Here is an 11,761-nt window from a genome sequence, read left to right on the forward strand (position 1 = left end):
TTGGGGTTCAGTGGGTGTGGGGCAGAGTGGTTGTGTAGGGGGAGGGGTGTGTGTGGGCGGGAGGGGGGTGGGGGGATGTGTGTGTGTGAGGGGGTGTGTGTGTATGTGGGGGGGGGGGGGTGTTCCGACCTCACTCAGCATCTACCAGCCCCAGTACCGGCAACATTCAGTGGCTTCCAGCCCATGCTCCTGCCGCACTCAGCGGCTCCCAGTTCCGACCTCTCTTAGTGGCTCCTGGCCCCGGCCTCACTCAACGGTTCTCGGCCCCAGGTCCGGCCTCACTCAATGGCTCCTGACTTCCGGCTCCCGGCCCGTCGTGGTGGCAGACGCAGATGCAGACCCACTCGCACTCTGCTCCTTCAGCTTTATTCTCCTCGCCGCTGGTGATTGACAGTGGGAGCTGGAAGGGGTGTCGCCATACCGGCGAATAACAGGAGAGAAGGCCAATCTGCTGACTGAAGTGGAGACCAATCTGCACTTTTACGATTTTTTTACGATTTTTAAAACTTTTGTAATGTTCCACCGATTGGAACAAAACTTGTTGCATTTGGAGCACAGCAGGTGGCGAAAAATCGTAGTGCTATCGGGTACTGTTTTTGCGCAAATGTAAAAACAACATAATTATAGATATATAGAAGATAGCTACAAATAGAAAGAAAATAGAATAGAATAAAAAGGAAATAGAATGGAAAATACACACACACACACACACACACACACACACACAGAGACACACACAGAGACACACACACTGTGTATATACATATAAACATCATCATCGGCGATCACTCAACGATAGGGTCATCTACTTGTGGGTCTGTAGAGGCCGATCCACGATCGCAGTGGAGACTGGCGGTAGTTGGTAGTCGACGAGCCCCCTTCTCTCTCTCCCTCTCTGCTTACGGTGCTGTCGCATTGCCTCTGCGACACGTCGTAGTTCCGTTTCCTGATGTGCAGCTCCTTCCTGCACGTATTTCCTCCAGGCGCACCTGTCCAGTGCAATGCGCTCCTAGTTGCTCGATGGGATGTGGAATTTCTTCAAACTGTTCTTCATGTTGTCCTTGAAGCGTTTCTTTGGCCCGCCGGGGGCTCGTCAACCTTCCTTCAATTGAGAGTACAGGTTTTGTTTAGGAAGACGCGTGTTGGACATGTGGATGACATGGGCAGTCCATCGAAGTTGGTGCTGCATTATTGTGGTGGTGATGCTGGTCATGTTGGCTTCCTCCAAAACGCTGATGTTGGTGCGTTTGTCCTCCCAGCTGATCCTCAGAATCTTTCGTAAGGATCTTTCATGGTATTGTTCCAGGGCTCTCAGGTGCCTGCTGTAGGTGTTCCATGACTCGGCTCCATACAACAGGGTGGGGAGGACAATGGCTCTGTAGACCAGCAGTTTTGTTTGAGCCTTTAGGTCTCGGTCTTCCAAGACTCTTTTCCTGAGTCTGGTGTAGGCTCCGCTGGCACAACTCGGGCAATGGTTGACCTCAGAGTCGATGTCTGCTTTTGAGGAATGAATGCTGCCAAGGTAGGGGAAGTGGTCAACGTTTTCAAGAGTGGTGTTGTCCACTTTTATAGTGGGCTGGGTAGACGGCTGGTTGGGTGGAGGTTGATGTAGGACCTGGGTCTTTTTTATATTTATGCCTAGGCCCATGGCTCTATGCCTAGGCAAAGGCATTCAGGATGCCCTGGAGGTCTTCTGCAGAATGTGCTGCAATGGCGTAGTAGTCCGCATACTGAAGCTCCATGGTGGCGGTGTTACTGACTTTGCTCTTGGCCCTCAACCTATTAAGGTTGAAGAGCACACCGTCAGTTCTGTAGAAGATAGGGATCCCCTGTGCAGCTCTTCACTAATGAGGTGAAATATGGCAGCAATGAAGACGACAAACAGGGTGGGTGCGATGATGCATCCCTGTTTGACCCAGTTTCCACAGTGAAGGGCTCTGGTTCAGAGCCATAGTTGCTGAGCAGTGTGACCGACAGGGCTGGATTTGGATGGAGAGAGGCCCTAAGCTATTTCACTTGTGAGGCTCCTTCCTCCCAATCCCCCATGACTACCCGACAGTGACAGTGAGACACATTTAGATCCTTCTGTATGTTGTCATTAAACAGTCGGTTTTAAAATACATATTGGATTCACCGCGGAGCGGGCGATGCCTTACCTGGATCGCTGTTTGAAGCTCTGGTGTGTTGGACCTGCTGCTTCAACATTATGGAGCTGCAGTTTATGGAGCTCCCAGCCTCGGGCCTCACTGATTTCAACATTGCGGAGCCCTGGGATCCCGTTGCTGAGGGCCGCCAGCATGAATCTCCGCCCAGCTCAGCCTGTGCACTTTGGGAGCCGTGGTCGATTCGGAAGTCCAAGTCGCTGAGAATGTTCTCCCGTTCCGACATCGGATGGTGACCCCAAATTTCATTGTACCAATTGGTGCATGTGACAATAAGTGTCTCTTGAATTAAATGTGGAATATTAAGAAATAAAGAAACTACAAATACACTAAGAGCAAAAATGTTTTTTTCTCGCCTTCTTCATAGCAAAATCATCCAGAAGTTCACCAAGATTTGTTTGTCTAAGTTTGTCACTCTCAATGCACAGAATGCTCAGTGCAGACAACCTCTCTTGAGATTGTGGACCTTAATTCATTTTTTATTCTTTTGTGTCTTGAAAAAGACCTCTCTCCCGAGCAGTTGGTGACCATTAAGCTAAGAAATAGCCACAAGGTTGCTTCCACATTAGGGAAGGCCATCTGAATTGTTTCCTTGTATATAATTTGATAAAGGACTGTATGAGACAGAGAGTGATCTTCTGTAGGCCTGTGGCTTTGTCTCACCTACAAGTGAAAGTGCAAAAATTCATCAGTAAGTTTCAGGTCAACATCTTCTGGGTATGCTTCTGAATTTTGCTGAATTTCTTGCTTAGATGTGGTCAGATTAGCAAGAAAGGAAAACTGTTGTGCAACTTCAGTGTACACAGTACCCCTTCTTTTTAAATTGGTTTCAAGTGCATCTAGTATAGGAATAAAGGATTTTATCCTAAATTTATCTCTTGAAGAGAGTTTATCTAAAGCATCAGGACCAGGTGCACTTCCATCATTTCCTTGCCATTTCCTTACTCTTTGTCTCCCTGTGACAGTTCTGTATTTAACATCTGGCAAGGTGGACTTTGCTTGTTGCTCTAGCTCATCAAAATCTTCTCTAATTTTGCTTACAAAATCCTGAAGTGAACTGTACAAACTTGCACAAGTACTCAATAACAGTTTGGATTTCTGAATGGCTTTGTTGACCTTGTGGAAATGACCTAGCAGATGGGTCCAAAAATGCAGCATAAACACAAATTTCGGTTCTTCCACTTTCTGCAAAAGATTGTTAGCTTGAAGCCTGGTATCACCCTTCACATTAACATCAGAGAACAAATGACTGAGGGCATCAGTGATATCACTGTAACTTTCCAAAATAGCTTCTGTGGCTTTTGCATGTGCTTCCCACCTAGTGTCTGACAAATATTTAGGCACTTTTGACTGAGGTTGCAGAAATGATTTTAGAACTGCCCATCTCTTTGTGGGGGATGAAAAGAAGGTATAAATTTATTTGATAATTCCAAAACAGTTCACTGCATCAAGGCAGCAATCAACAGCCGAACGGCCCACCAAATTTAATGAGTGAACAGCGCATGGAATAAATCTTGCAAATTTGTTTTTTTCCAGGTTTTTTGCTGCATACCCTTGTACCTACCAGCCATGTTGGCAGCATTGTCATAAGACTGCCCTCGGAAGAAGAGCTCCAAATCGCAGCGGGCGCGGAACTAATTGAGGTGGGGACGGAAGGGGACAAAGGTGAGGCCTCTGCTGTGGACAGACCGTTCGGTATCTGAGGGGGACACATGGCAGGGATGGGGGATGGTGAGCACATGGCAGGGATGGGGGTTGGGGCCAGAGGAAGGCAGGTGAGTGGACTGAGGCCGAGGCGATGTCTGGTGGAGCGCTGGTGGGTGGTCAGGGGGTAGGGGGGTATGCGGACTGTAGTGTGAATGGGGAAGAGCTGGGGTCACTTGGTTTGAGGGGAATGGGGAAGACCCAGTGGAACAGCCACTGACGTTACCAGGGTTGGGGGACTAGCACTAGGACCCAGCACAGTCAAACTCAGGGGAGTTGGAGTCTGCAGCGTGGAAACCTCAGGCCCGGTGCTGAGTCCAGGCTGCAGGTAAGGCAATGGCTGCGGGCTGTTGGAGAGCAGTAGAGTGGCGAGGGTCAGCGGGCAAAGCGTGGGAGGTCCCGGTGGGTGGGAAACCAGCCCCATCAGAGACTGTGAGCAGGGCTAACTATAGAAAGGACCATTCTGCCTATAGTAGTGGGTGGCTACTCGTTCTCACCCACCCTTTACCTCGCCCGGACCCTCATCTCTTCTCCCCTGAAGCAGGCAGGTTGGGCACAGTCGGAGCTGGTTCTGACATTGTTAAACTTGCAGCCACGCACCGACTCCAACACTCCTGACTGTTGAAAGGACAAGACTCAGAAAATACGAAAATGTCAAAAGTTTTATACACCCTGGTGGAGTGGGCCGAGGCCCCCCTAGATCTCGAGGCCCTAAGCTTCAGCTTGTCTAGCTTATACATAAAACCGGAAATCTGGCCCTGGTGACTGACAGCCATCATATAGATGCCTCAATATTCTGATGTACTTGTCGTTACAACCGTACCTTGATAGTGTCATGGCCGTCCGAAGGGGGGAAGGGGGGGGGGGGGGGGGGGGGGGGGGGTGGTGCGTTGGGTGCGGTTGGTTGCTTTTTTTTCCAGAATAAATAAAATGCCCCCCAAATTGGAGCGCATTCAGTGTTTCCACTTTGAAGGAATTTACCGGAAATTCGTGAAATTCTGGTTCCGGCCCTCGGAATGTTTTGGAAAAAAATATTTGCCACCAACCACGCGCCTGCACAGTTGGAGGAAGCTGGTGATATGGTAGCGACACAAAATTACGCCGTCTCTCCGCAGTGGGCGGGATCAGATCACCGCCATTCTCACTGTATCGCCTCAACACCCCAGGCCTAGTTTGGGTGGGTGGGGCCGTGAAATATTGCGTTGCGTTGCGGGGAAGGGGATTGTGTAAATATAACAGGTTTTCTTCCCATCTGTCTTTTAGAATCTTTTGGTCTAGTTCCTCTTCCCAGTCTCTTCTAATTGCGTCTGACGATGGGATTTCTATATTTAGAACGGTGTTATACAAATATGATGTTAAGTTGTTTGACTCTGAATTTCTATTCATACATCCGTCTAGTATATCTGGCAGCAAAGTTTGGTAGACTTGGGTATATGTTTTCAGATAGTCTCGAATTTGAAGATATCTGAAATATTGATTACCTTTCGGGTGATATTTCGACTGTAATTCTTGAAATGAGAGAAGAGTTCCCATCTCGTAAAGATCTCCAAGATTTTTGATTCCTAGTCTTTCCCAATATGTAAACATTTTATCTATAATAGATGGCTTGTACAAAGGGTTATTGGCTATTGGCGAAAGAAGAGATAAATTTCTTGTTTTACTTGTCTCCAGGTTCGTAGAGTGCTGTGAATTATCAGATTTTTATCATATAGTGTGTTCTTCAAATTTGTTGGAGAGAGAAGAATCGCGCCTATATTAAAAGGCGAGCAATCCTCTCTCTCCATTATTAACCAGTCTACCCGTTGGCATGTTGTCCAGCATGTAGATTACATTTTTAATATTCACTGCCCAGTAATAGTATAAGAAGTTGGGGAGAGCCAATCCGCCCGTTTCTTTGGGTTTACATAGATGCCGTTTATGAATTCCATCTGTTTTATAATCACAAATTAAGTTTGTAATCAGAGAATCAAGATTTTTGAAAACAATTTCGGAAGATATATCGGTATTGATTGAAATAAATACAGAATTTGTGGGAGGAAGATCATCTTTATAGCATTTATTCTGCCTATTAGAGACAACGGGAGTGTTTTCCAGAATTGAATAAGAACGTTTAATTTAGTAACTAAAGGCGGGAAGTTTGCGTTGAATAGAGAAGTATATTTTCTTGTTACCTGAGCATCCAGATATTTGAATTTTTTCGGAGCAATTCTGAAAGGTGTATCGGCTCTTCAGGTTTTATTGACATAATTTCACTTTTGTTCCACTTTATTGTATATCCTGAAAAGGAACCGAATTCCTCTATAAGATTTAATATATTTGGAATACTAACGAGAATCGGTGAAATATAATAATCCATCATCTGCATATAATGATATTTTATTATTGGAGTATTTAGAATTGTAGCCGTGAATGTTCGGATGTACTCTTATACTTTCCATGAGGGCAAGGCTTTCGAAGGCAGCGTCGGCAGGGAACATCTCCCTGGCTATGTTCTCGATCACCTCGGGCTCGAGTCTGCAGTGTTTTAAGAAATTGTCCAAGCCAGAGCAGGCTCCGGAGAAGCGGCAGCTGATGTCGGAGTGCGAGCGCCGTAATCCGCCTTCACCAACCTGCCGCTTGAACGACCTGCTGCTGCTTCTCGTGACGCTGCTGGCGTGGTTGCTTGTGCACCCTGGGATGACAATAGACACTAGACAATAGACAATAGGTGCATGAGTAGGCCATTCGGCCCTTCGAGCCTGCACCACCATTCAATGTGATCATGGCTGATCATCCCCAATCAGTACCCCGTTCCTGCCTTCTCCCCATATCCCCTGACTTTAAGAGCCCTATCTAGCTCTCTCTTGAAAGTATCCAGATAACCTGCCTCCACCGCCCTCTGAGGCAGAGAATTCCACAGACTCACAACTCTCTGTGAGAAAAGGTGTTTCCTCGTCTCTGTTTTAAATGCCTTACCCCTTATTCTTAAACTGTGGCCCCTGGTTCTGGACTCCCCCAACATCGGGAACATGTTTCCTGCCTCTAGCGTGTCCAAACCCTTAACAATCTTATATGTTTCAAAAAGATTCCCTCTCATCCTTCTAAACACTAGAGTGTACAAGCCCAGTCGCTCCATTCTCTCAGCATATAGAAACATAGAAAATAGTTGCAAGAGTAGGCCATTCGGCCCTTCGAGCCTGCACCGCCATTCAATATGATCATGGCTGATCATCCAACTCAGTATCCTGTACTTGCCTTCTCTCCATATCCCCTGATCCCTTAAGCCACAAGGGCCACATCTAGCTCCCTCTTAAATATATCCTCAACTACCTTATGTGGCAGAGAATCCCACAGATTCACCACTCTCTGTGTGAAAAATGTTTTTCTCATCTCAGTCCTAAAAGATTTCCCCATTATCCTTAAAGTGTGACCCCTTGTTCTGGGCTTCCCCCAACATCGGGAACAATCTTCCTGCATCTAGCCTGTCCAACCCCTTAAGAATTTTGTAAGTTTCTATAAGATCCCCCCTCAATCTTCTAAATTTTAGCGAGTACAAGCCGAGTCTATCTAGTCTTTCTTCATATGAAAGTCCTGACATCCCAGGAATCAGTCTGGCGAACCTTCTCTGTACTCCCTCTATGGCAAGAATGTCTTTCCTCAGATTAGGAGACCAAAACTGTATGCAATACTCCAGGTGTGGTCTCACCAAGACCCTGTACAACTGCAGTAGAACCTCCCTGCTCCTATACTCAAATTATTTTGCTATGAATGCTAACATACAATTCGCTTTCTTCACTGCCTGCTGCACCTGCATGCCTACTTTCAATGACTGGTGTACCATGACACCCAGGTCTCGTTGCATGCCCCCTTTTCCTAATCTGCCACCATTCAGATAAAAGTCTACTTTCCTGTTTTTGCCACCAAAGTGGATAACCTCACATTTATCCACATTATATTGCATCTGCCATGCATTTGCCCACTCACCCAACCTATCCAAGTCACCTTGCTGCCTCCTAGCATCCTCCTCACAGCTAACACTGCCCCCCAGCTTCATGTCATCAGCAAACTTGGAGATGTTGCATTCAATTCCCTCGTCCAAATCATTAATATATATTGTTATACCTTGCGGTACCCCACTAGTCACTGCCTGCCATTGTGAAAAGGACCCATTTACTCCTACTCTTTGCTTCCTGTCTGCCAGCCAGTTCTCTATCCACATCAATACTGAACCCCCAATACCGTGTGCTTTAAGTTTGCATACTAATCTCTTATGTGGGACATTGTCGAAAGCCTTCTGGAAGTCCAGATATAACACATCCACTGGTTCTCCCTTATCCACTCTACTAGTTACATCCTCAAAAAATTCTATAAGATTCGTCAGACATGATTTACCTTTCATAAATCCATGTGGACTTTGTCCAATGATTTCACCACTTTCCAAATGTGCTGCTATCCCATCTTTAATAACTGACTCTAGCAGGTTCCCCACTACCGATGTTAGACTAACTGGTCTGTAATTCCCCGTTTTCTCTCTCCCTCCCTTTTACAAAAAGTGGGGTTACATTAGCTACCCTCCAATCCTCAATATGCTGCTGGCGTGGCGACTGGTGCACCCTGGGGTGCTGCTGGAGTGGTTACTTGTGCGCCCTGGGGTGCTGCTGGTGTGGTTACCTGCGTGTGTACCCTGGGGTGCTGCTGGTGTGGTTACCTGCGTGTGTACCCTGGGGTGCTGCTGGTGTGGTTACCTGGGTGCTGCTGGTGTGGTTACCTGCGTGTGTACCCTGGGGTGCTGCTGGTGTGGTTACCTGCGTGTGTACCCTGGGGTGCTGCTGGTGTGGTTACCTGCGTGTGCACCCTGGGGTGCTGTTGGTGTGGTTATTTGTGCACCCTGGGGTGCTGCTGGAGTGGTTACCTGCGTGTGCACCCAGTGGTGCTGCAGCTTCTGTACTCTCTGCTAATTCTCCCCCTTCCGATGTTGATGGTCCCGTTGCCGGCCCCAGCTGCTTGTCGCCGTGGCCGCTAGAGCCAGGCAGCAGCCGCAGGACCAGGCTGCCGCTGCTCTTGAAACTGCGGGCGCTGCTGGTGGCCGCCACTCCCCGCACAAACTCCCACTTCTGCTGGTACATGTAGCAATGTTACAAAATTTTGAGATTTAAAAAATCAAGTCTGCAATTTATCCCATCAGATAAAGCATAACAATAAGTTTAATTTGACACCAAATTCACTTTCATATCTCAAGTATTAAAAAAGTTATGACCATTTTCATACTCGGAAATTAGCATCTTGTTCCCTATTGATTTTCAATGGATATTACAAAAAAGCTGTGATCTTGGATAATCAAACGCCCATTTCTTAAGGAAAGATTAACATTTTTAAATAGCCTATGTGTCCAAAGATTATTCACAAATAATTCACAATATAACATGATTTTTATATCTAATTTACATTAATTTATAGGCCAAATGGAAGGAATTTAGTGTTCAATTGCTGTAAATAAATGCCCATTTAAATCGGCTTTCTAGTGGGTTCATGTGAACGCGCGCTGGTTTAGAATGTTGACAGCGCGCTGGATTAGTGCCCTCAAATGCCGAGAAAAATACTGCGGGATATAAAAAGCCCAAAATGAACTATTCGTTATAGATAATTTGATATATAGGGTTATATATATGCCCCATTTAATGTAAAAATAAGGTACATACCTTTAATTGTTTGCTTTATAAAACCCTGGGGCTGCGAGAGATTGCGGAATTAAACAGTAATTTTAAAACTATTAGAACTATATTATCGAGGCCTATAAAACTAATAATACCTTTTGCGACCGGGTCTTGCAGCGATTTTTCGTTAATGATTTACTAGGCTGAACATGTGCGATTAGTACAGCCTAGTAAAAATCGCGTTTTAAACCCGCCCCCTCCAAACAGCGCCAAAATCGCCGACATGGCTGAGGGCAGATTCCCAATGGCGATTCAGGTAGGTTTAGTAACATACCTAGTACATGATCAGCGAGTCTGACCTGAGCTGCCTCTTGGAGCGACGCACAATTTGCCCGCTCTGTTGGAGGCCAGGTACGTTTTTGTGCTGCTGCCTTCCTTGGAGGCAGAGCTGAACAAACGATTGGGATCCAATTTGCACCCCCTTGCCGTCTGGCTCTTCAAGTACTTGGCCTTGTCGGCAGCCAGTCTCTCCATGGCACTCTGCCGACCCCGCCTGTCCCCCTCCATTTGACTGCGGAGGTAGCCGGGACCTTTGGACATGAGCCTGAGCAGCAGAGAGACGCTCGCCTCGGGCGACATGCTTGCAGTGGGCGCATCTCGTTCGGCATCTTACTTTGATCCAGCTAACGAGGACAAACACATTTTCACATCCGCAAAGACCAGGACTTCTATGGCAATGACAGGCTGTCTGCAATTGCCTTAATCCACATTTACCATAACTTGGACAAAGTCGTGACTGGGTTTGCGCAGTTACATTCCATATAACCATATAACAATTTACAGCATGGAAACAGGCCATCTCGACCCTTCTAGTCCGTGCCGAACACATATTCTCCCCTAGTCCCATATACCTGCGCTCAGACCATAACCTTCCATTCCCTTCCCGTCCATATAACTATCCAATTTATTTTTAAATGATAAAAACGAACCTGCCTCCACCACCTTCACTGGAAGCTCATTCCACACAGACTGGAATTCTCAGAAAATGGTACTATAAATATATGATGGTCTACCAATAGTGTTGTCAAAGTCTGTGAGAGGAACCCTGAACTGTCTGCTAATCCCCTCACACTTTGGGAGCCCAAACAGGGCACTGCAAGAAGAGGTGGAAGTCGGGCTACCTACATCAGTGTACTAGCTGCGGAATGATACAGGCCTTGGACAGCGTTAACGAACTGAACACTGCCATTAAAGGTAAAGTCACACTATGGGAGACCAAACAGCACTGCAAGAAGAGGTAGAAGTAGGGCCACCTACATCAGTTTACTGCGGAACGACACATCCTTTGACAGCATTAACAAACTGAGGACTGCCATGCTAGATGAACTGGTCCGAGGTGCTATATTCGTGGAACCAGGGATGACATATAGACTAAGGCCAACAAATGCCTTTGCATTAGTTGAAGTAGTGGTAAATGACAATACACATTCAGGAGCACCTGAATGATTTTGCAACATCATGCCAGCGTACTGAGTGACAGTGAACTAAGAACCCATTCCAGTCATGCTAGTAAGCAGCCAAGAGGCCCATGGTAACTCTGGAGGAGCTGCAGAGATCCACAGCTCAGGTGGGAGAATCTGTCCACAGGACAACTATTAGTCGTACACTCCACAAATCAGGCCTTTATGGAAGAGTGGCAAGAAGAAAGCCATAGTTGAAAAAAAGCCATAAGAGGTCCCGTTTGCAGTTTGCCACAAGCCATGTGGGGGACACAGCAAACATGTGGAGGAAGATGCTCTGGTCAGATGAGACCAAAATTGAAGTTTTTGGCCAAAATGCAAAACGCTATGTGTGGCGGAAAACTAACACTGCACATCACTCTGAACACACCATCCCCACTGTGAAACATGGTGGTGGCAGCATCATGCTTGTGGGGATGCTTTTCTTCAGCAGGGACAGGGAAGCTGGTCAGAGTTGATGGGAAGATGGATGGAGCCAAATACAGGGCAATCTTGGAAGAAAACCTGTTAGAGTCTGCAAAAGACTTAAGACTGGGGCGGAGGTTCACCTTCCAGCAGGACAACGACCCTAAACATACAGCCAGAGCTACAATGGAATGGTTTAGATCAAAGCATATTCATGTGTTAGAATGGCCCAGTCAAAGTCCAGACCTAAATCCAATTGAGAATCTCTGGCAAGACTTGAAAATTGCTGTTCACAGACGCTCTCCATCCAATCTGACTGAGCTTGAGCTATTTTGCA

The 11,761-nt window shown here is 46.6% G+C and overlaps 1 pseudogene; it reads right to left on the reverse strand.

Annotated features, from left to right (window-relative positions):
• Nucleotides 1-250: 250 nt before the first annotated feature.
• LOC129712226 (protein FAM110C-like) lies at nt 251-10,875 on the reverse strand (annotated as a pseudogene).
• Nucleotides 10,876-11,761: the final 886 nt, after the last annotated feature.

Source organism: Leucoraja erinacea, chromosome 32 (genome assembly GCF_028641065.1).
Source record: "Leucoraja erinacea ecotype New England chromosome 32, Leri_hhj_1, whole genome shotgun sequence".
Lineage (NCBI taxonomy): Eukaryota > Metazoa > Chordata > Chondrichthyes > Rajiformes > Rajidae > Leucoraja > Leucoraja erinaceus.